The sequence below is a fragment of the Dermatophagoides pteronyssinus genome, unplaced genomic scaffold (genome assembly GCF_027571235.1).
Source record: "Dermatophagoides pteronyssinus isolate colony J.1.1.1.1 unplaced genomic scaffold, Derpt_VIB-CSIC_2022.12 sq0002, whole genome shotgun sequence".
NCBI lineage: Eukaryota > Metazoa > Arthropoda > Arachnida > Sarcoptiformes > Pyroglyphidae > Dermatophagoides > Dermatophagoides pteronyssinus.
In genome coordinates this window covers 1,472,053-1,478,554 of record NW_027461526.1, presented here as the reverse complement: position 1 = coordinate 1,478,554, position 6,502 = coordinate 1,472,053, and positions in this window count along the sequence as shown.

Genomic DNA, 6,502 nt, shown 5'->3' with positions numbered 1-6,502 from the left:
ACAACAAAGGTCAAATATATAAGATCTACCCTCACTATCACTGTATTTGTTTTCTTTATTTACAAAAAAAAACCCAACGATTCAAATTCATTCATGCGAATTTGATTTAAATTTTTTCTTTCGTTTTTTTTCTGGTTTCAAATAATACATTTCAAGATTTTAATTATGCTAATCTCTTCTTTTTTTCTCATTCATTGTCTGCTTATTTATTTTTTTCAATTTATCGGGTTCGTTTGTTTGTTTGTCTTGAATGTATTCTTCTTGACAGTTTGAACAACAAATTGATTGTATCGATTATTTTCGGTTGTTGTTGTTTATAAAAAGAAATATTATAATAATAATATAGATCAATTTCAATTGATAAATATTGATTCAAGTCAAGTTGATTCAAGTTGAATGAATGAAAGAGGGATTTTTTTCCATATGGATCATGAATGGAATTATTTTCAAACATTGTGTCAAATGAAATAACCGAATAAATAAGGTACTTGAATAAAATATCAAAATATTATTATTATCATCACGATTGATGAGATGATGATGATAATAATAATCGTCATCATCATCAATGTCAAAGTCAATTGGAATTGATTGTTTAGCCACCAACAACGAATCAATTTGAATTTAGCAAAACTGGAAAAAAAATCCAAATTCTAAAATTTTTTTCTTATTTCAGCCTGATTGATTGTCACTAATCCATGATACTTGACTCTATTTCGATATCGGAACAGCAAAAAAAAGTGGACACTCACATCAATTTTTCTACAGCTGCAGGCTTAAATATCATTTACCAGTAGCAAAAGTGGCAGCTGTAGATATTTTCGTTCATCCAAATCAAATCCAAAAGTTTGTCAATGAGTAAATAATTCACTTGAATTTGTCACCAATGTGAAAAAAAATTAAATAAACTTTGTTGTTGTTGATACTTTTCTTCAATTTTTCCAAAAATTTTTACGAAAAAACGGTTTGAATGAGAACAAAATTTCAACATATTGATATTCTAAGTTTTTTTGGAATGAAAAATCAATTTAATTAGCCATTATAATATGTCCAAAAAAAATGTTTCAGAGGAATTTTTTCTTGTCTCGTTTGATTTCATTACCACACACACACACACAAACATTAATGCAGATTAACGTATTGAATGACTGTGTTGTTGTCTCGTTTCATTTAGTTTTGAATATTGTTATCAATCTTTGATACCGGTGTTCAAATATGAAATGAAATTATAACATTTGGCATTGATCACGAATACAAATACGTCAACAAACGTGATCGAGTGATTCCGAATATTATAAATATTATGATTGAAGAATTTTTTTTTCCATTTTTGAATTCTTATTCACTAAAATCTGTGCATTCATAATTTTTTATTTTTCGTATTTATTTACTATATATTCTCGATTTTCGAGTAACGAGCCGGATCCATCGAAGGTTTTTAGTTACACAAAAAAAAATTGGAAAAAAACCAAAACCCAAAAAAATCAATGTCAATGTTTTGGCCAATTTAATTCTACTTTGAAAGTCAATTAATAGTAAAACAAGAAAGTTTTTCTTTTTTTTTCACATGTGATTATTCTTAAGTTTTTTTTTGTTTTCAGGACAAATTAGCATTAATAAATTAACAACAACAACAACAAAATGTCAAACTTAACAACCAATAATAATTATAAATGACAATCACAAACGGCATTGACATTGATCATTTGAAATGTGTGTGGAACATTTTCTCTACCCACACTGTATATAAATTATCATTCAATATATGACCATATTGGACATTATACGCATACACATCGATTTAAATCGAGCGGAAAAAAACAAATTGTAATACAAGACATTCATATTGATCAAATGAATGAATATTTTGAACATCAAGCTTTTTTTTATTTTGAAAAAAGTTAAACTTTTTTTCAAAATTTATGTATTGACTTTGGTTTTTTGGGGAAGAAATTAAAAAAAATCACTTGTTTCTAATTCAATTCTATCTATTTAGTTTGTTTTTTCTTGGCAATAATAATGATAATGAATATTACAGTTTTTTTTTCTATCTTCCTTTTTGCTGGAGAGTATTTAGCACACACACACACAGAAAAATATAATTTGACTAGCTACTAATTTATTGAAATGACATGGATTCCAGTCAAAATTTCAAAATTTAAAATTAGACTTTAAAAACTTCCAGTCAACCAAAGTAAAATGTAAAATTATCCACTTGTAGAAATTTCATTTTATTTGGCCATAAATTTTCTTTTTCTTTTTCATTTTGAAAAAACAACAACATTGAAGTTTGTAGCAAGATATTCATATCTGAATAAAAAACAAAACAACAACAATATAAAAAGAATAACAATAACTTATTTACAAAATACAAATTATGATCCAATGAAAAGAATGACAATTGAAATAAAATCCATTGATCAAAAAGAAAAAAATCTCAAGATGATTTCCTTTGGGAACAGGAAAAAAAACATTTTATTCATATTCAATCAAGATGATCATTAAATGAATAAATGAACAAAACAAACAGACATCATTATCAGGATCAGTATGCGATTATCATATCCGTATCATCATCATCATCATTATGACTTTCTGAAATGAAAATATGATAAAATCAAAAACATTTTATTCTAATAAATAGGAAAAACTAATTTATATTCAATTCACAATCATATTCAGATGATGATCATAATCAGAGTGGAAAAAAGATGATGTAGGCAAAAATTTATCTGATAGTAATTTTCTGCTTCTTTTTCTTTTTATTTTAAACAAACACATTGAAAAATTTCTACTAACAAAGTAGTTTTGTCGCATATTTAATTATTATTATTCATTTTTGATTCTATTATCAATCATCTTCACTACATTAATGGGTGAGGCATTGATAATTGCAACACTTTTTTTCAGAGAAAAAAAAAGAATTTAATTTTGACCACAATATTTTATGATTAAGTGATTTGTGTGTGTGTATCATTCATTTATTGATATCATCAATGATTATCATCATTTATTTAGAATATACAAAAAAAAGTAAATTAGGTTCGGCTTGACTATATTTTCATATGTAATCATTCTTTTCATTGAGTTAAAATGATATGTTTGTTTGTTTTTGCAGGATTTTTTCTTTCTAATTGAAAGACATTTTTTTCTGACAAAATTTCCCATTTCGATTAATTGATTACCATAATCAATTATGATTGGCTATTTCAATGAGGAAAAAATTTGATTATTTCAATTGAAAAAAATATATAATAAATTGTTGAAAAAGAAAAAATTCCTATCAATTAAGTTTGATCGATTCACAAACATTTTTTTCGTACATTCATTGATCAAACATTGTCAAACCTATATAACTGTTTTAACTTTAACAAATCAATTATGATCATCATCAACAATGATTACAATTTGATTGCAAAGAAATGGGCGTCATTTGATCTGATCAATCAGCCAATCATTGACTATAGTCGACAAGAAAATTTCATTGTTTAGGTTTTTGTTGTTGTTGAAAATTTTTATTTCAAATGATTATTTGCTATAGTTAAGATAAGATTTAAAAACCAATCGATGATAATCCTGATCTATTTTCATTTAATATTTTAGCATAAAAAAATTGCTGATCAATAAGTTAGGTGGGTGATTTTTGAATAAAAATAATCGACCACCAGAGACAAAGTAAGAACACCGCAAATCTAATTTGATGATGAGATAATTTTTTTTTAAATTGGAAATGATAATCATAACATTGAAGATTAATTTCATTGAAATGGAATTTCGAAAAACATTCAAAAATTCATCATCAATATATCGAAAGATCATGTCTACCTCGATTTTAAAATGTAAAATTTTAACTGTCGAACAAATACAAGCAAAAAAATCGATCAATCGAAAAGAATCATTATTTTTTCTGTCATTTTATTGATATCTGTAATGCAATTATTAATTTGTATCGTTAATTTGTATTTACACACACACACAAAAATGATAAATTGGCTCAACAACAGCAACAAATTATTGATGCCAAAATATTTAGATCTACAGATGTAACAATAACAACAACAGCAGTCAGTCTGAATCAAGTGAAGGCGGCAATAAATGAAAAACAAAAACAAAAAATCGTTTTGCATTCGTTTCGATTCATAGAAAAGAATTTTTAGTTTAAGTTTATATTCAAAGAAATCTAGAATGGATAGAAAATTAATCAAATGATTGATTGTTCAAAATGATGATAATTTCCTAAACCTAAACACAGGAGGAGCTAATAAATTTAATGAACGATTTACTGCCAAGCATCTTGCCACAAAAAAAACAAAATGAAAAACTTTCATTCAATTTTGATCATTATTTTTGTTTTTTGAAAATTTTATTTGGCACATCCACCAAACCAGAATGATATATCTATCCGAATGAGCAATGAGACTATTCGTTTTTTTTTCGTTTTTCCTAATATTTTGACATTTAGCTAAAATGGCCAGCCAAATTATCACTTTCAATAGGAAAAAAAATCAAATGGAATAATTTTCATCATCATCAATGATTCTTTTAGGTTTGATGATCATTATTTTGAATTTTTTTTTCATGCTGTGGTCTCTGCATCATCGTCATTATCATCATCAACGATGAAAAATGCTATTGACCATCAAATCCAATATGAGGTGCAACTTTATAGCAAATTTTTTTTTACTTCGTTAATGATAATAATCATCGTGAAAAAAATATTAAAATAGTGAGAGAAAAAACGAAATCGAGAAAGTCAAGCAAAACAAATTTGATTAACCTAATCGAATACCTTTTCAAAATTTAAACATTTGTTTTTTCTTCTCGGACATCATTAACATCAAAATATTATCGAGTTAATTGAATAGTAGAAATCAGTAGCAAGGTTTTTTCTTTCTTTCAAACTATTACTAATGCAAAAAACTTGTTGAAAATCAGTAACTGATTCACAATGTCAGTGATGAATGTCAAAATCGATTTGATCGAATCAATCGATCGATCGATTTAGAAAATGCTATAGCGTGAAAAAAAAGGTGAGAAAAATAATATTTAAAATGCCGTTGATTGACAACCGAAATGTGAATTCATTTGACCGAAAGAAAAATCTATCTTTAAAAAAGTCTGGGCGTTTGTGACCCCAAAAATAAACTATCCATTTAGCCTTGTCATTATTATATTCTCATCATATACTAATCACAATGATTGACATTAACCGGAAATTGCAATTCAATCAGTTTCAATTTTGACATCATATAAAAAGGTTAACCCTTTTTTTGATATTATTGGAAATAACCCACGACCTTTGTACTCGAATTGGTTGTATGTTGAGGTCATGTTTTCTTTGGGATCACCTGATTTGACAACTTTTCAAATCAGGTAGCATTTCAATCATCATCATTATTAACTCTATTTTATGGTAATGAATAAGTGAACAAATTTTCTCTTCATTACACACTTTGATGATAATTAGATTTTGTGGTCAAAGTTTTTTTCTTTCACGTCTAATTTTGATTCATGAAATTGATTCCCAGGAAAAAAGTGTTGGTGAAAAAAAATTTCGCACAAAACAATAGAAATTTGGTTTCTCATTTTAGCCATTCTGAATGACCAATTCGTTTTTTTTTGGATATTTGATAGAGAAAAAAAACATAAAATCAATCAAAAGGTGCGAATTACAGTTAGTAAAAAAAGTAAAGTTGCAAAGTTCAAGAGTAAATTAAATGTATCCATTATTATTTTAAGTGTACAAACATACATTGACATTGACATTTATTGACTTTCTTTTTTTCTACTTACAACCCAGGTAATAATAATGATTTTGATTTTTTTTTTTTGTAAAAATATGTTCCGAATAATGTGAGAGAAAAATTCTCCCGTATATTGTTTCAAAGCGAAAAAAATGAGAAATGAAAATCTGAAACATTGTTTTATTTAACGAAACAAAACAAACGAAAAATGTATACCCGATCATAATGAGTGAATTATTGATCTTTGACACTAAGATCTTTTTCCATTTTTTTGAAATTGAACACCTCATGCTGCGGTCTGTATAAATCGATGAAAGAAGAAGTTAGAAAAATTGGAGCAACCATTATTGTTCGAAAAATCTGAAAAGAAATATTGATCTTGTCCTCAATGAAACAAACAAACAAACAAACGAATAAAACAAACGATAGCTTTGTTTTCTCATTCAGTCCGAGTCAGATTGATGGTTGAGAGGGTGTTTGTTTTTTTTTCATATATATTTCGGGACTTTGCAACTTTGTTACACCAAAACAAAAAAAAATTCTTGATCCAGAAACAAGTACCTATGGCTTTTCTTTTATTCATATCTGCATATTTTTCCTGTAATGAAAATTGTAACATTTTTTGACTTTGAGCTTTATTGTTTCTGTTATTTGGCCAGTCTCGACGACGACAACAAAAAAAAAGACAATAATATTGTCTCTTAGCACGATAGGTGTTTCAGGAACAATGAAATATACAATAGCAAAAAAAAACTTCT